Source organism: Hyperoodon ampullatus (assembly GCF_949752795.1).
Source record: "Hyperoodon ampullatus genome assembly, chromosome: 12".
In the NCBI taxonomy this organism is placed as follows: Eukaryota; Metazoa; Chordata; class Mammalia; order Artiodactyla; family Ziphiidae; genus Hyperoodon; species Hyperoodon ampullatus.
Window position 1 is genome coordinate 18,253,831 of NC_136925.1, and position 19,700 is coordinate 18,273,530.

Below are 19,700 nucleotides of genomic sequence, written 5' to 3' on the forward strand. Positions count from 1 at the left end.
TAGTAGTATCAGGTATTGTAGACCTGAAGTACTATGGGAATCTTCTACCCTGTTTATACTGGAGTATAAATCGACACAACTACTTTGGAAAGCATTTAGCCCTCTCCATCAACTGAAGGTATATAAATAGCCTGTGAGCCAGCAGCCCTCACCCCTGCCCTATGTAAATGCACCAGAATAATGGGTACAGCAGGATTCCTGTCCATGATTTGCATTAGCACAAACTGAAAACAAACCAAATGTCCATTAAGAGTCAAAAATTAAATAAATGATGTGTATTTGTACAGTGGGAAAACTATCCAGCAATAAAGTTGAATGAACTAGAGCTACAGGCAGCAATGTGGATGAATTTTTTAAACCAATGTTGAGAGAAAGAAATAATATAGAAAAGACTTCATATACTATGATCCTGTACATAAAGTTAGATGTTGACACAACTAAACTCTTTTGTTAGGGATGCATGCAGGTTAAAGGAAATGACTGTCAAGAAGTGAGGTTGGTGTTTAACCGGGAAGAGGGAAGGAGCTTGTGATGAGAAAAGGATATGGGGGGTTTTTGCGATGCTGACAAGTATCAATACTTTCAGATTCGAGTAGTGCTTATGTAAGTATTCTCTTTTTATTTGTCACATTGACAGTTTTGTTCTGTGCACTTCTCAGTACACATATCGTATTTTACAATTAAAAACTGCGTAAAGAATCGGTCGCTTCTTGAGTGCTGGATGTGGGAGTGGGATGAGACCGTTTCATTTTAAGCCCTTCACTACTGTTTGCATTCGCATGTTCATTCATTCAGCATTAATTGCACATATTCTATGTACCAAGCACTCTTCTAATTTTATATGTGTTTTAACTCATGTAATTCTCACAAGAGCTCTGTAATATGGGAGCTTATCTCCATTTTATAGATGAGGAAGTTGAGGCCTAGAGTTATAGAACTTGTCCAAGGTTATATAGCTTATGGGTAGTGCCAGGCCCATTTGCCTCAGAGAATCTGAATATTTACAATATAATCTAAAAGAGAAATTTAATTACTAATTATAAGCAAAAAAATTGCACATTAAAGAAGATGACAAGTTTTCATCTATCCAGTTAGAGAAAAACACACAATCTGTCTTTTACACACGTACATCTTATATGTACATGTGTGGCAGGGATTTTCCTTATTAAGCAATTATTTATTGACCGTCTACGTTGTGCTAGGCACAGGTGCTGGGGATAAACACTTAATAAAATACACCCCCTATCTTCAAATAACTTGCAGTCTAAGTGAGGAAGTAAACCAACAGTTATAGTAGAGGTTATATACCAAGTGATACATCGCTGATGGCAGTGTAAAATCTCAGAAATCTTTTGGAAAGAAGTCTGGAGATAGGTACCTCAGAGCCTTAAAAATGTTCATTTGCTTTGATCTCAAACTCATTTTTATGGATTTATTGTAAGAATGTTATTCTCAATATGGAAAAAAGCCTTCATGCATAAAAACGGTTATTTTGTCTGATAATATTGAAAAGTTGGAAAGAATTTAAATGTGTACAATGGTTAACCAGTAAACCCACTCAGTGGAATATTTTGTAGCCCACACAAAAAAATCAAGGTTATGAATCCCCTGATTATATGAGAAATGATTGATTTCAATGTTAAATGGAGAAAAGTTGAACATAAAATTTGATATCCAATATGATGGGAGCTTTGTCCCAGAAAAATCACCCTAGCCGGTGTACAGAAGGGAGGAAGGGAGAGCAGATGGCAGGAAGGAGAATTATTCCAAAGCCTTATCATTAGTCTTACTTAAGTAATAGAATATCAAGCAATTTTACTTTCTAACTTTTTTGGTTCCATATTTCCATGTAAGGGACATGAATTCTGAATACTTTGTAGGAGGAGGGTACACTTTTTCACAAAAATTTAACACTGTGTTCTAATTCCCTCCATTAGAGGGAGAAACTGTTGCATGTAATTGCACTTTGATGTGCTATTTAGAACCAGTCAGGAATTTTAGTCTACTTTCCTCTGACTGTGCTGAGGGTTTTTTGTTTTTTTGTTTATTTGTTTAGAATTTCTTTGAAATCAGTTTTAGAAGATTGATTAAACCATTATATTAAAAGTAGAGGAATTTTGCAATTTTTTTCCCTTTTTCCCCATTGAAAACTTGACTGGCTTTAGTAATGAAACATTAAAGAATTTGAAGTTCTTAGACTCAATTTTTTAAACATGTTCTGAATATAAAAATATATGTTCATTGAGCAAATGTTTGAAAACAATGAACAACTTCTTGAAGGAAATAAAAGCCACCTCTGCATGTACACACACCTAATCTGCTCTTTTGTCTTAAAAAAGTATCAGAAATATTTTGCCATGTCACTAACTACTCTTCTACATCAGAGAATTTGATTAAGCTTATTCATCATCTCCCAGGAAAAACGCACAGATACATTTTGAATGTAGCACTCCTGAAGCCCATTCATTAACTCTGGTTGAGACCTCTTGTCATTCTTAGTGGCTTCATAGCGCATTCCTTCAGACGATGAGCTGTTTTTATTTAAACCAGTCCCAATTCGGAGGCTCTTAGCTTTCTTCTAGGGTTTGGTTATAAACAATCTTATGACATCATGTTGGTAGATAAATCTTTGCCCACATCTTTGATTTCCTTAGGGTAAACTCCTGATTTAGGATTGTTGTTAGGTACCAAAAGCTACTCTCCAGAAAGTGATAGCAGCTCCTCTCCCAATGATGGCAGGTAATAGAGTTCCTCATTCTTTAAGTGATTGTTCAAAGCAGTTAACATGTATAAATATACCTTACTGTTTTCATAAGCATAGGTATTATGATTGTTTATCACTGCATAAGAAACCACCCCAAAACAGTGGCCTAAAACAATGACAATCATTTATTTTGTTCACGAACCTGGAGGTTGAGTAGAATATTAATTCTTTTAGTACACTCTTACTGACTGAAAACAATACCTATTTGACTAGCTCAGAGTTCTGTAGGTCACAAGTCCAGGCACAGCGTGACTGGGCTTCCTGCTCAGATACACACGGGAACATGTGGGTTCCCTCCTGAGAGTGTTAAAGCACGTGAAATTTAAGTGTAAGATATTGAGCCCCAAACATTGGATGTTCACCATAGTTTGTGTGGGCCACAGAGCTGAAATCAAGATGTCAGTCTGGCTGTGTTAGCGTCCAGAGGCTCTGGGAAAGAATGCCTACAGGCTTCTTCGGCTTGTTGGCATAATTCAGATTCTGCAGTTGCAGGACAGAGGTCCCCATTTCCTTGCTGGCTGTCAGTCGGGGGAGAGTTTCAACTCCTAGAGGCCTCTCTCTTGCCCTCCCTGCCGCAGCATTGGACTTCTTCAGAGCCAGCAATGGAGAGTCTCCCTCTTGTCCCTTTTGTACTTCAATTCAGGAAGAGTTCAGGTCCTTTTCATGGGGTGCCTGAGTAGGCCATATCCACCTAAAATAATCTCCCTATCTTAAAAAATTAACTGATTTTGAACCTTAATTCCATGTGCAAAATCCCTTCACTACAGCACCTACATTTAGAGTTTGATTGGATAAGTGGATAAGGTTTGTGTACTTCAGTAAGTGGTAATCTTGGGGGCTCTGTCAGAATTCTGCCTATTGCAAGCAGTGTCCCCACTTCAAGGACCGAAGTGTCTTAGTTCCTAAAACCCCTAAGGTAGTTTATCAGTGTTCATTTTATTTCAGTGACCTTGGTGAAGGGAAGACTACCACCTCCGTGAGCAGGAATGGCAGCCAGCTTCCTGAGTCCACAGTGTGGCTCTGCTACTTAGTGGTGTGACCTTGGCTGTGCTGCTCTACTTACTCTACTTCTCTGCCTCTGTTTCCCTCATCTGTAAAATAACATGGAGTTAGTGATCGTTCTTTCCTCGTAGGGTTTTTTGTTTTATAAATTTATTTTTGGCTGCATTGGGTCTTCGTTGCTGCTCGCCAGCTTTCTCCAGTTGCGTCGAGCGGGGGGCTACTCTTCGTTGCGGTGCGGTGGCTTCTCTTATTGCGGAGCACAGGCTCTAGGCGCGCAGGCTTCAGTAGTAGTGGCACGTGGGTTCTAGAGCGTAGGCTCAGTAGTCGTGACACACAGGCTTAGTTGCTCTGCGGCATGTGGGTTCTTCCTGGACTAGGGCTCAAACTCTTGTCCCCTGCACTGGCAGGCGGATTCTTAACCACTGTGCCAGTAGGGAAGCCCCCTCTTAGGGTTTTGATGATTCGATTATTTAATACCCAGGGAACTCCAGGAACAGTGCTTGACTGTAAATTGCTTTAAAAGTGATTACTTTTTTAAAACATGCTTTTGAATCTGCAATTATGCAATTCAGGTATGCTAAGCAGGTTTGTTAATAGGACTTCCTGCTATAAAGAGACCCACAAATAAAAATAGAATTTTTCTTTCTTGGTCGTACCCTCTTATTTCTGACTTACTATGTTATATACATATGCCTTTTATGGTGGGCTGCCACAAATTTATGTTGGAAAAAGTGGAATTTAAATAAATCTTTGCAAATTTGATAGATTTTGATCATTCATTTCACTGGCATGGTATGATATTACCAGTAGCAGACTAAAACCTGAGTTCACTTCTGGCTCTGCCCCTAAATCCTGATGAGACCAATAGCTGGAAAGGCTTTTGGATATTATACTATGAATTAGTTATAATATTGACTCTGTTTGTTTAGGAAACCCTGGAGGAGTGCCTAAAGCAGTTAAAGGAGGAAAGAGTAATAAGACTGAAGGCTGATAGACGAGTCAGTGAGGTAAACACGTTTCATCTGCTTTTGAGAGTGTTTTGGTTTTATTTTGATTTGATTTTAAGCCATATACACATATTTTGTAAGCTTTAAAACTGTAATATGTTGTAAATTGGTTGTATCATACGGACTTTTGCATTTACTGGTATTTAGTGATCATATGATCTATATTCCAGAAAGCATGTTTTTAAAGATGTGAAAATCTGGTTTTGTGTATGTGTGTGTGTGTGTGTGTGTGTGTGTGCTTTTATATGACACTAGCTTATTTCCTGTTCATGATTATTTGATTCAAGAAGGCACTTTCTGTGCATATATTGTATATACAGTAACATAAAAGACATGATGAGACTCTCCTGGCAATGAATTAGGAAAGTGAATCATTTAAATAAATTTAAGATATTGGAAAACTTCTAAGAATGCAATGAAAGATAAAAATATATACTATGAGAATTACATTAGGTAACATGCATGAAAGCAGGGCATAATCTAAAAAGTTCTATCTAAATATAATTTATCACAGGGTGAGTGTAGGGAGGAATTTTTGAAAGTGCATCCATTGGATTGGCAGACACTCACTCTAAATGTTGAGCACCTGCTCATGTAAGGCGAAAGGGGCATCATGAACATTAACGGCCTTTCTGAGAAATACGAGAGTTGAGCTTACAGGGGGTTTTAAGTGCATAGATGATGAGCGGAAGGGGAAGAGTGCACGGGGGTGAATATTTTCAAGAAGACAAAGAAAATATTGGTGATCGTACATTTAATAAATTGGGTTGGGTATGATTTAGGACTTTTAAACGTAAGCATTAGATATTTTGCTCACTAAAGTTAATTCTTAACATTCAGCAGAGTTGTAATATGTTTTGTTCAAATCAGATTCTATAATTCACTTTCTAATTTAAGGGAAACTTAAAGCAGGTAATTTTCTAATGTGGAGTGAGGCTCCATTATGAATTGAACCAGTTAGAAATGTGATCTTTTGTGAAAGATCATTAATAAAACGGTAACTTTGGTTATTTATATACTACGTAAGTGTTATATAGGAAACTTTGTTGGGTGCCTGTGGGTTTTGGTTATTATGTGATATGGTCTCTGTCTTTACTGGCGGAGGGTTACATTAATTATAAATTAATTACATTTTGAGTGTTTTAGTTTTGTTCCTTGAAACTAGGCAAGACTACTTTTTGTTTGTTTGTTTGTTTTTTGTTTTTTGGGTTTTTTTTTTGCGGTATGTGAGCCTCTCACTGTTGTGGCCTCTCCCGTTGCGGAGCACAGGCTCCAGACGCACAGGCTCAGCGGCCATGGCTCACGGGCCCAGCCGCTACGCAGCATGTGGGATCTTCCCGGACTGGGGCACGAACCCGTGTCCCCTGCATCGGCAGGCAGACTCGCAACCACTGCGCCACCAGGGAAGCCCAAGGCAAGACTACTTTTGATGACAATGAGAAAAAATCATGTCAGACGTTTTCAGTCTTCTTGTATAGCTAGAACATGAAAATGCCCAGTTAAGAAACACAACTTTCTCTTTGTCTGAAGCCCTTCATGCCCACTCATTGACAAGCATGATCCTGAATGATGAAGGTGTTTTGGGCAGCACTGAGAATTCTTTTCAGAAGTTCCATGCTTTCCTGGTTCTCCTTAAAGATGCTGGGTTAGTTCATTTCTCCTCATGGCATTCTTCTCTTTGCGACTATAATGGTAGTTTGCTGAGGAACTGGAGCAATTTTCATCACTTACGTGGCTATATTTAGCCAAATTTAGTGTAATTATAGGTAATATAGTTGACGTTTTAAAATGAGGAATTAAATTTCTTAAGAAATGCAAATAGGGAAGCCTGCTTTGGTAGAGTGGGGAGCCCATTATAAAAGAGTAACCTGTAGACAGAGTAATTAGTAGGTATAGTTGTTTTGTAAAGACTAAATTAGAGGCAGTTTTCATTGAAAATATTCGGGAATGCATAAGAATTTTCCTATCTTTCACTTATTTTGCTTGTTTGATAAGTTTGAATTAAAGTTATCTTTGCCTTAGACATAAAAATGATTATTAATCTGCAGGGGAGATATAGGTCAGTGGTTCTCAACCGGGGGCAATTTTGCTGAAAGAGGGAAGTGGAGATTGATAGTTGATGGAGTGGTGTTTTGTCAGTGAATGAATTGGTGTTGGTGTTGGGAAGGAAGGAACAAACACATTCTTGGAAACTGGAGGAAAGGTGGTAAAGAAGTGTGGGAATGGAGGTGTGACAGGCAGTGGACAGGGTGCATGGTACATATTGAAGCTGCTAGTGAGACAGTGGGATGTCTCCTAGAGGATGAATCTGGAAAGGGCTGAGGATTAGGAGGAGAGAGAGGCTTGTAGTCTGGAGTAGGATGTTGGCTTTTAAGATTTTAGAAGTAGGGCTTCCCTGTTGGCAGAGTGGTTGAGAGTCCGCCTGCCGATGCAGGGGATACGGGTTCGTACCCCGGTCTGGGAGGATCCCACATGGCGCAGAGCGGCTGGGCCCGTGAGCCATGGCCGCTGAGGCTGCGTGTCCGGAGCCTGTGCTCCGCAATGGGAGAGGCCACAGGAGTGAGAGGCCCGCGTACCGCAAAAAAAAAAAAAAAAAAAAGATTTTAGAAGTATTTCATGATTGTAGGTCTGGGGAAATCTAAACTGCTCTTCTGTGATTATAATAACCTTTGTCTTTTCTCCTTTCCTCCTCTCGTCTAGGCTTGGGCAGTTGGCCACAATGGCTGGTATAGATCAGTTAGATTTTCATTTACTAGGTCGTCCCCAGATGAATTCTACTGTTAGTAGTCCACCTAAAGAAGAAAAGAAGGCACTTGAAGAAGGAAAATCAGAATCAAAACAGGGTGCCCCATAACAAATGCAAAATATCCAAGTAAATGGACAGAACAGCACTTAATGATTCTAACTAAGAATGATTAGCAAAAAGGAAATGACCAAGTCAGGGAGAAAACAATAATGATCAGTCTCTAATAGTTCACATGCTCGGGAGCTAGAAGACTCTGGAATCCTTTCCAAATCTGAGATTAGTAAATGTGTGCCCATTTCATGATACTGTACTTTTGTAAATAAGGAGACTGGAAGTTCTTTAGAAAATTTATGAGTTAAAGCAAACTATCCTTAATGAAGAAAGAAGACATTAGAGAAAATATTCCAGATTTTAAATTGTATAAATGTCTATTCTGTTCATATTTTATCTAGGTTTCTATTTGTATGGAGTCAGCTTACAATGAAGGAACACTAATGAAGGTACACATACTGATATAATTTTTAAAATAAGTAATCCAGACATAGCTAATAGGTAACATATTAGAGTGAATCACCTGGGTATGGGAATGGGAGGGGAAAACCTGTCAGCTTTTCCTCTAGCCTTACTTGGAGCCCCCATCAACCAATCTCAGAGTGGTCTTGGGAACTGACAGCTTGAGAACACAGTCTGGTCACAAACTGTATACGGTTTACATGTGCCTGGAGGATAGAAAAGAAATTAATTATCTTACAGAATAGGGTTTTATTTTTAGTGAGGGAAAGGAAATGGGTAATAACTACCCCAATCACCAAAGTCTGAAAACGTAGCGGACATAGCCTTGGATATAGCTAGGTTAAGCTGAGAATCACTTGGCAAGATATAATTACAAAAAAAACTGGCTCTGAAATCTTCTGATTAATCAGTTGACTGTGTTAATAATAAGATTACAGAGTAACATTGAAGTTTTGAACTCTACTTTTTAATGGTTGGCTTTGTTTATCACTGAATTTTTGTCTTGTCTTTTGTCTTCCCCTCCACTTTCAGAAAATTACAGGTGATACTAGGATTCCTTTGCCTCTCGACTCCTTCCGTGTCCCAGCGTCTGCTCAGGAGGCCTTAGAAACTTCCAAAGACAACCTGGGGGTCCCAGTCACAGAGCAGCGGCAGGAGTCTTTTGAAGATTTCATTGCTAGAACATGTTCTCCTTCAGCAGACGTCATTTCTGGAACTGGAAGTCAAAGAAAAGAAGAGGAATTATCTAGAAATAGCAGGTCGTCTTCAGAGAAAATGAGCAAAGCAGGTGAATATACCAAAAAATACTCTGCTAAGAAACAACCTGGGAAGGACCTGCATTCCTGCTCTGACTCACCTGTAAAGCAGAAAAGCAAAGGAATTGGGCAAAATAATTCTTTGGTTAATAAACCAATTAAAAGTGAGTCTTCGAAAAAACACATTTCTGTTAAGAAAGAGAGTAGAATAGTGACTGTTTCATCAAAGACAACTAAAAGTAAACTCAGTCTACTAGAACAGTCTGAAAGTGATACTCTTGGATCTGATTGTGAATTTCAAGAAAGCATCCATACTCTATCACGCCTAACATAGGTCTAAATCTTTTAAAATTATGTTTTTGCCTTCAAATTTTAATAAATTACTTATGTTTTTATTATAGCATATGGTGTTTTCAGTTACTTGACTGGAAGCCATTAGAGAAAGATTTTTTTATCTATACTTTTTTATTATAATGAAAGTTTTGGTGTACTTTTCCTTGTAACACTTTGCACCATTCATTCAACTAGTGTTTACTGAGGGCTTCATAGGTACAGTACTTTTCTGGGTGCTGTTGCTTTCAGCAGTGAACAAAATAAAGCCTTTACTCTCCTGGAACTAGCACTCTGTGGTGGGAGAAAACATAAACAACAAAGCAGGCTAAGGGTTAAAAAGAGATGGGAATAATAAATGGAATAGTTTTACCATTTGGTTAAACATCAAACTATTATAAATCACACGGCCAGAAGCCATTGACATATTTTAATTCATAATAACCAGAGAGCCTCAAACATTTACCAAGGCACTTAACCGTGTTTATGGATTACAGCAACGCTCTGAAGTAGGGAACTCTTACCATCCCCATTTTATAGATGAACAGTCTGAGGAGACATTATGTGAGTTGCCCAGAATTACACAGCTGTAAGTAAGTGGGAAGTTGCAATGTGACCCGAACCCATGCTCTTTTTTTTTTTTTTTAAATGTATGGACTTTATTATCTTTCATTTGTTTCCGATTTATGTGAATTTTTTCTTTAAAGATTTTTTCTGATGTCAACCATTTTTAAAGTGTTTATTGCATTTGTTACAGTATTGCTTCTGTTTTATATTTTGGTTTTTTGGCCTCAAGGCATGTGGGATCTTAGCTCCCCGAGCAGGGATTGAACCCTCACCCCCTCCATTGGAAGGCAAAGTCTTAACCACTGGACCACCAGGGAAGTTCCCCTTATGTGACTATTTTTCTGGCAATTTTTTTAAATTTTATTTTTTATTGACATACACTTGAATTACAGTGTTGTGTTAATTACTGCTGTACAGGAAAGTGACTCAGTTACACATTTATGTACATTCTTTTTCATATTCTTTTCCATTACGGTTTATCACAGGATATAGAATATAGTTCCCTGTGCTCTACAGTAGGACCTTTTTGGGGTTTTTTTAAATACATGCACTTTTTTTTTTTTTTTTTTTTTTTTTTTTTTTTTTTTTTTTTTATATCTTCTTGGATTGATCCCTTGGTTATTATGTAGAGTCCTTCTCTGTCTCTTGTAATAGCCTTTATTTTAAAGTCTCTTTTGTCTGATAGAGAATTGCTACTCCAACTTTCTTTTGATTTCCGTTTGCATGGAATATCTTTTTCTATCCCTTCATTTTCAGTCTGTAAATGTCCCTAGGTCTAAAGTGGGTCTCTTGTAGACAGCATATATATGGGTCTTATTTTGTATCCATTTAGCCAGTCTGTGTCTTTTGGTTGGAGCATTTAATCCATTTACTTTTAAGGTAATTATTAATATGTATGTTCCTATTACCATTTTCTTAATTGTTTTGGGTTTGTTATTGTAGGTCTTTTCCTTCTCTTGTGTTTCCTGCCTGTAGAAGTTCCTTTAGCATTTGTTGTAAAGCTGGTTTGGTGGTGCTGAATTCTCTTAGCTTTTGCTTGTCTGTAAAGGTTTTAATTTCTCCATTTTGGGTAGAGTAATCTTGGTTATAGGTTTTTCCCTTTCATCACTTTAAATATGTCCTGCCATTCCCTTCTGGTTTGCAGAGTTTCTGCTGAAAGATCAGCTGTTAACCTTATGGAGATTCCCTTGTATGTTATTTGTTGCTTTTCCCTTGCTGCTTTTAATATTTGTTCTTTGTATTTAATTTTTGATAGTTCGATTAATATGTGCCTTGGCGTGTTTCTCCTTAGATTTATCCTGTATGGGACTCTCTATGCTTCCTGGACTTGATTACCTATTTCCTTTCCCATATTAGGGAAGTTTTCAACTATAATCTCTTCAAATATTTTCTCAGTCCCTTTCTTTTTCTCTTCTTCTTCTGGGACCCCTATAATTCGAATGTTGGTGTGTTTAATGTTGTCCCAGAGGTCTCTGAGACTGTCCTCAATTCTTTTCATTCTTTTTTCTTTATTCTGCTCTGCGGTAGTTATTTCCACTATTTTATCTTCCAGGTCACTCTTCCGATCTTCTGCCTCAGTTATTCTGCTATTGATCCCTTCTGGAGAATTTTTGATTTCATCTATTGTGTTGTTCATCACTGTTTGTTTGCTCTTTAGTTCTTCTAGGTCCTTGTTAAACATTTCTTGTATTTTCTCCGTTCTGTTTCCAAGACTTTGGATCATCTTTATTATCATTACTCTGAATTCTTTTCCAGGTAGACTGCCTATTTCCTCTTCATTTGTTTCATCTGGTGGGTTTTTACCTCACTCCTTCATCTGCTGTGTGTTTCTCTGTCTTCTCATCTTGCTTAACTTACTGTGTTTGGGGTCTCCCTTTCGCAGGCTGCAGGTTCATAGTTCCTGTTGTTTTTGTTGTCTGCCCCCAGTGGGTAAGTTTGGTTCAGTGGGTTGTATAGGCTTCCTGGTGGAGGGGACTGGTGCCTGTGTTCTGGTGGATGAAGCTGGATCTTGTCTTTCTGGTGGGCAGGACTGTGTCTGGTGGTGTGTTTTGGGGTGTCTGTGACCTTATTATGATCTTAGGCAGCCTCTCTGCTAATGGGTGGTGTTGTGTTCCTGTCTTGCTAGTTGTTTGGCATAGGGTCTCCAGCACTGTAGCTTGCTGGTCGTTGAGTGGAGCTGAGTCTTAGTGTTGAGATGGAGATCTCTGGGAGATTTTCACCATTTGATATTACATGGAGCTGGGAGGTCTCTGGTGGACCAATGTCCCGAACTCAGCTCTCCCACCTCAGAGGCACAGGCCTGACACCCAGCCGGAGCACCAAGACCCTGTCAGCCACACGGCTTTTGGGAAGTCTGAGGTCTTCTGCCAGCATTCAGTAGGTGTTCTGTAGGAGTTGTTGCACATGTAGATGTATTTCTGATGTATTTGTGGGGAGGAAGGTGATCTCCACATCCTACTCCTCCACCATCTTGAACGTCTCCCTTCACCGGCTCTCTTCAAGCATCGCAGCAGCAGAATTTTTCAAGGCCAACAGGAGAATCTCCAGTCATCCATTGAATCCTGTCATGCTCTGATACATGCACTTTTTAAAAATAAATGTATGTATGTATGTATGTATGTATTTATTTATTTATTTTTGGCTGTGTTTGGCCTTTGTTGCTGCACGCGGGCTTCCTCTAGTTGAGGTGCACATGCTTCTCATTGTGGTGGCTTCTCTTGTTGCAGAGCACGGGCTCTAGGTGCCTGGACTTCAGTAGTTGTGACATCCGGCTTAGTTGCTCTCTGGCATGTGGGATCTTCCCAGACCAGGGCTTGAACCCATGTCCCCTGCATTGGCAGGCATATTCTTAACCACTGCGCCACCAGGGAAGTCCCATGTAGGACCTTTTTGTTTATCCATCCTGTATATACACCAGTTTGCATCTGCTAATCCCAAACTCCCAATCCAACCCTCTCCCACCCCCTCCTCCTTGGCAACCGCCAGTCTATTCTCTATGTCCTTGGTTATGTTTCTGTTCACACATAGGCTGTAACCAGGCTCTTAATTACTTTGTTATCCTGTTTCCTTGTTAAGAGAAGAAGGGTTTAAGGAAGGCACTGAGAGAGAAGCCAGTGACCACTAGAAGTGCAAAAACAGTGGGGCTGTCAGAAAGCACACCTGTCTCCTTCCCCCATCGTGAGCAGAATTTTTAAATGGCAGAGTATGTAAGAGTATGTGATGACACATCTCTGGCTTAAATTATGTCTCCCTGGTAAAACATGTACAGATAAGTCTTTAGTTCAATCAGAGTGAAAGGTGAGATCAGAGAAAAGCTGGAGTGTCAGATTTCTTGTAGAAGGTCCTGCCTGATTGTTACTAAGAGGGCTACTACAGTACTAGTTCATTAGTCATGGGTTGAGTGTTAGAGGAGTGAAACAATGAGCAAGATGTAGTGTTGGCCCTTTAGCAGTGGAGTGAGAGGGGAAGACGCACAGCAGATGTCTCATCCTGCACGTGACATGCTGTGATGGGCATATTCAGGGCGTTTAGTCAGTGTTTGTGGAAGAAGAGGGGGAGCCGTGAGGCAAAGAAAAGTCATCAAAAGAGGCATTCCCTAAGCTAAGTCTTAAAGGACTCGTGAGAAACTGGTGAGTCAGCCGGTGAAAGGCAAGGATACTCAAGGCAGAGTGGACAGCGGAAGTCCAGAGCCGTGAGTGTGCGAGGGATGTGTTACAGAGCCACAGGCACAGGCTCTGGAGGATCAGTGCAGTGTCCCCAGGCAGCGGCAAGTGCCCCTAAAGGAGGCAGCGGGGAGGAGGAGAGCAGGTCTTAACCATCCATGTGCGTGGAGCTGGTTTCCTCAGAAAATAGCTAAGAATGGAAAGGACAAGTTCAGGTGGCATTTTAGACCACTGACGTCAGTATGGATGAGGAATCTGAAGAAGCCTGGAGATAATTATGCCCCACTCTTCTGAGGAGCAGTGCTTTATATTTTCAAGTGGGATTTTCACGCTGCCACCTCCTCTCCTGTCCCTACTGAAAGGTTTATAGGCCGGCAGAAGGGAGAACCTGGCTTAAGTAAAGTTAATCAGGTTTCTTTACTGTACAGCTTCTCGGGGCTGCTGTAGGCTAATGTTCATTCTGGATCGTCACAGCAGGCGTATGGTACACAGCCATCCTCAAAGCTATTTGACCCTAGAGTCCTTTTTTAATAGAATGTCTAACAACTGGTTCCACCAAACAGCAATTTCGTAACTTCTAGACCAGGTAATAGCAAGAAGAAAGGGGTCTGAAATAAGGTATAGATGAAGGGAAGAAATAAGTTTTAATTGTATTTAGGAAATTACCAGCAAGACTTGACCTTGGGAAGTAAGGAAGAAGTAGGAGGCGGAGGCTGAACCCCCATCTGTGTGACTAAGTTTGGGTGGTGGTATCATTGAGTTTGGAAATAGGGGATAAAGAACTGAAGTGGGGAAAAGACTTTAGTTCTGGACATGTAGAATTTTAAAGCACCTGTAGAATTCAGAAGACAAACTGGTAGATAACTGGACATGCACGTGAAGACATGGAAAGATAAAAATTTGAATGTCATCAGCACATATCAGCAGTCATTAAAATCATGAAAATGGATGAGATTTCAGAGAATTGTGTGTACTGACAACGTTTAAGTAATAAGCAGAGAAAGAATTCTGGGAAGTAGAGAGGTGATAGAGTTTCAAGAAGGAGGAAGTAGATGACAGTGTCATCCTTCAGAGAATGTGAGTGTCCATTGGATTTGGGCAGTTAGGTCCCCAGTGACCTTAGAGCAGTTCAGTGAAGTGGTGGACAAAAAGCCAGATGGCAATAAACTGAAGGTGTAGGGCTGCCTGTCGGGGCCAGGCGGGGCTAGTGAGGACAGTGGGAATAGGCTACTCTCAAGGAGTTTGGATGAAAAGAGAAAATAATTAGCAAAAAAGAATTTTTTAGAATGAGAAGGACATATTTTATATGTTGAAATGAAGGAACCAATAAAGGAGAGCCTGAAGATGTAGATAATAATTTAGAGAATTGGGGAAACATGGACATATGAATAAGAAAAAAACCCTTGCACAGTATATAAAAATCACTTGTGTCCTTCGAGCTGGATGGATACTGGTAAGTTTGGGAGGAAATAAAGGTAAGAAGAGATAGAAGTTAAATGAGTTTATACTGATAGCCTCAGTTTTCTTTGACACAGATTTTTCAGAGACACATATAGACAATACATAATTACTGTTTGAAAATTCCTTCATAGTTACATGTTTTATTAATCACGTCTGAGAAAAGTCACTGATTTTCATTTTGTACAGCATTATCTTGTAAGGACAAGATACAGTGACAACTTCCATGCTTTTTGCATATCAGAGCTGACACTGAAAGTATCTGCATAATTGAATTTTCACTTCTTATTTGTAATAAGTTTATCCTTAGGAGGATACTTTCATAGTGTTTGATCACAGATGAGTTTGGGCATTGCTATCACTCAATAATGTTAAGCATCTGTCAGGTTCTCTCCTATACTATATATTAATTTTTTGTCCGTTAAGCAAATATTTATTGGCGGCCTGTGGGAATAAGATACACCTAGGTCCTCTTTCCTTGGTATATTCACAAAAGCCTCTGAAACTAAATTTCCAAGTCAGGCCATACTAAGGCCTGGCATAATGAGTTTTCATTGTTAACAGTTTTTTTGTGTTTGTGGGGATTTTTTTTTATTTTTTTGAAGCAAGGATAAGACACTGTCTTAACTCAGTAGTTGTCCATTCATTAATAAGTCAAAGAAGACATTGATGAAGCATGGTATTTTGAATATCCTTTCCACAGAATAGGTAATGGGCCATCCTGAAACTCTGGTGAGATGCTTATCATTTTCAGATTTTGGAGTGGCTGAGAAAACACTATTACACCTTGAATTATCACTAGAAACATGAATTCAGCCAAATAAAAACAGTGCCTCTGCCTACTGAGGTTGTCAATTTCCATCTCAACAAAAGTGACCATTTCTCCTTTAGATTAAAATCAAGAAAATCCCCTCTGTCCAGGATGCAATGATGGGGTGCACGAAAGAGGAAAACTGAAGCTATTCCCTCTTTACACCTGAACAGTGAATTCATTCTGATATCAAATATTTGTTATGATTCTGTTATGACCAGGTGCTTTATTGTTTAGAGATCAAGTTACTGTTCATTCTTGGTAAGTAAGAAAAATCCACGTTTTAGGACTCTGAATAGTAACTTTATATATATTATATATATATATTAAAAATAAATATGTATATTATATGTAATATATATTCCACCTATTCAACAAAATTGTAACTTTCATCATCTCTTACGAATGATGAACTGTATTCACTCTTTGGAAAGGGCTTATAGGGAATTAAAGTCTCCATATACTTTTTATATAAGCCCGTGGAAACCAAATTCTCAACTGGGAGCAAACTTAGGTTTTGCTATGAAGGTTTATGCTTGCCTGGCCTTAGAGTGGTAGGCCAGGAACTCAAGTTTTTTTCCTCTAAGTTACTTTCATTGATGCCACCCTGAAAAAACTTGGAGGGAGTATTTTTGAAATAGCTTTATCTCAGTAACCCTTTAAAAATGCTTCAGGGTATGGGGAACATAACTGTCAAAATGTTCAAGCAACTCTTGTTGATTTAAGTGTAATTGATCAGGAACAATACAGGAAGGAGCTGGGTACAAAAGACAAAAGGCGTGAGGCTATTTCATGTATTGTTTTTGGCTTATTGTACAAAACAGAGAAAGTCTCCTACACTCGCGCAGCCAAGGTCCCCTACTGTTCTCTCCTTTTAGTAGAAATAAAAGAGAGCTCGTTTCTCAATAGCAGCATTCTATCCTTAAGTGGGTACACAGTGATATTCTGATGGTCTCTGGAGCAGAGAATAATTCCGTGGCAGCTCTGACCTCCAGTCACCGGGTTCTCTGTAACTTAGTCTTTCATGGCCAAGGACTATAATCATTATTTCGATTTATATTTAGCATCTCAAAATTGAAAGGATTCCATGGACAACAAAACAGGAAGTGATTTCATGAAGTGTTTTAGTATGGATAAAACAATAAACTATAAAAATACAAATCATCAGTAAAGCTTTTTCTTTCCGGAGAACTATATTCAGAAATTAATGTAAGCCTCTAAGGTGCGCATGTGTGTTTTTTCACCCATGATCATGTTTGTGTGCATTCCACTGCTACAGGAGACATGCAAAATTATATCAGATTTGCTACTATATGCAGTACTGGTTTCTCCCAAGAACTGTGTGCTCGCAGGGTTCGTTCAGGAAGGCGAGTGCCCTACCACCACATCACAGTCATATCTCATCACCTTCGGCAGGAATAGTTTACACTTTAACCTCACATGCAGGCTTATTAAATTAGTATTACTCATCAGAACTTGCTTACTAATAAAACAAGCTGAATTAGCCACTGCAGAATCATATTTGGAAATTCAATGAAAAATTTACATTTTTAATAAAGGCCCAGAAATATTATTTCAGAGCAGGTGGTACAGAAAACTGTGGTCAAATTTGACATTCATTAATCATTGAAGTGTGGAACGTGACAGGTGAAAATTGATATTGATTTCTTTCCTCTAATATTTGGAAGAGTTCTAACAGGTAAATAAAATGAGATAACAAGACATATCAAGTCTCACTCATTTCTATGATCACATCCTCCCCACATATCACTCCTTCGCCTGTCATGTTTTGAATAATTCAATGCCCATAGTCTTTCCAGTCCAGTGTATTATAAGACACACTCAAGCTGGGTTTCAGTCATATTAGACTGAAAGCTGAACATTTTATGAAGGATTATTTAAAACCAAATGCGTCTTGAGCCCAACAGCCTTTGAAACCAAACAATCCTGGGAGTTCAGTTGGATTCAGAAAATTCAGTAATCCTATTTGATGTATGTTAACCGTATCAATATTAACAACCTTCTGCTGGATTTCAGCACTGATTTGAGAGCTGAGTTACTACTGGTCTTGTATTTTACCTAGTTGTGAAAGCACTGAGAGAGTTGTTCTTGGGTTGAACTTGACCTGCCTCTGGGAATGCTCTCTGTTCTATCCATCTTGAAAAGCTTTATTCAAGTGCATTTCTCTGCCTTCCTTCTCTTCACTTGCACCCCTTGGGAAAACGAAAGATGCTCAAATATAGATGTTAACACTGCAGGTGCTCTGCTTGGCAATGGTGTCTTTCAGCTTCCCAATAAAAAATTATATTGCTGACCACCCATTTGACTGAAAAGTGACTCATTTTACTGACAGATATCTGGATTGAGATGCCAAAAGAAATAGGTCATTTCAAATTTCCTTTTTAAGTCATAGCTTTGTGTTGCAACACTACTTGTTCAAAACTTAGATCATGAAGGTTCCTTCTTATGACCTCCAAATAATTAAAATGTTCTTCAATAGGCTATATAAAAAGCAAGCAGAGGGGCTTCCCTGGTGGCACAGTGGTTGGGAGTCCGCCTGCCGATGCAGGGGACACGGGTTCGTGCCCCGGTCCGAGAGGATCCCACATGCCGCGGAGCGGCTGGGCCCGTGGGCCATGGCCGCTGGGCCTGCGCATCCGGAGCCTGTGCTCCGCAACAGGAGAGGCCGCAGCAGTGAGAGGCCCGCGTACCACAACAACAACAAAAAAAGAAAGAAAGCAGAATATTCCTAATTATCAATCTTTCTCTTGAGTCATATAGTTCTTGTAATTTCAAGGAAGAGAAACTCAAATGTAAAGTGTTACAATAGCCAAGCATACCAGCACTATTATCTAACCATTCAGCAATTTTCTCTGCCAAGTCACTCTGGACCTTAGACTACTGAGGATGTCTTCTTAATTAATTTTTAAGGTTCTCCTCTTTTGAGTTAAAAAATGGTCACAATTTTATAAGTAAAATTAAAGAAAAATACCAAATAGAACATCTGAGATGTTTCCATTAGGCATTATATATATATAGACATAAATTTAATAGATATACATATATAAATGCACTGGGATAAATCTCCATCTTCTGTGTCAGTCGGACATAGGTCCATTTTCTTAGGAATAGGGAACTCCTTTCACAATGGAAGTGAGGAAATTGGCTGGACCATCCTTCTTGAAAATAATTCTGTGAAGCCGCCATTCCTTCTAGCAATCTACTACTCCAACGGTGTGTAGTTCATCAAATTCAGGTCTTCTGAAGCCAGGCTAGAAATACAAAGTGAGGTGGACGACTAAGGTAACTGACCAAAAAGGAGGAAAGGAAGAGGAGCAAAACAATTTCCCAATTTCATTCTTTCCCATATTCTCTGTGCCTGACAAGGGAAAAAATATTTGGGTCTGAGTGCCTCTCATTCTTAGCCATTGTTAGTTCAAAGTCTGAGAAAAAAAAGGTAAAAACGAAAATATGGAGTCCAGAATTCCGTTAGCTCTCTTGCATGCAATATCACAACTTAAAAGGCCTTCCAAAATGGAGGGATAAACTTTTAAAAATATAGCCCAATCTTTTCAATCTAAACAAGTAAACACTAAAAATATATTTTAGAAATCCAGCAAACACACTAAACACAGTCAAAGCAAAGGAAGGCTTATGGCTTACCAAATGACAGTGGCTGTCTACAAGAGAGAGAAAGAGAATAGTCCAAAATTCTATCTGACCTGGCAGAGCTAGGAGGGTGCCCTGGTTAGGGTCTTTCATATACAGATATTCAAGCTCAGACTTGCTCATCTGTCAGGGATGCTACAGTAGGGAGAGTTTTGCCGTAACTGTGAGACTCAGCAAGATCACTTCCAACTCTAAAACCTACAACTTTAATTTAATCACCAACACCAGCCATCATTAAGAGCGACCTCAAATAACTCCAAATCTGTTCATCTACTCACATATTCTTTACACACACAACAGACCTCGAGTGATTACTACATGCCAGACACAGTTCTAAGACCCAGAATAAGGGATAAGAAAGGTAACAAGCTCTGTCACTGTGGGGCTTGAGTTCTTTGGGAAGAAGTTCATCTAAA

The 19,700-nt window shown here is 39.2% G+C and overlaps 1 pseudogene across 1 annotated transcript in view; it reads left to right on the plus strand.

The window, feature by feature from the left end:
- Positions 1-19,700, plus strand: part of LOC307061520 (centrosomal protein of 78 kDa-like) — a 47,766-nt pseudogene that overhangs the window by 7,415 nt on the left and 20,651 nt on the right. The window contains exons 4-7 of the transcript in view: positions 4,696-4,773; positions 6,252-6,418; positions 7,474-7,645; positions 8,558-8,890. The product of the transcript in view is annotated as a centrosomal protein of 78 kDa-like (transcript). The remainder of the gene's footprint in view (positions 1-4,695; positions 4,774-6,251; positions 6,419-7,473; positions 7,646-8,557; positions 8,891-19,700) is intronic.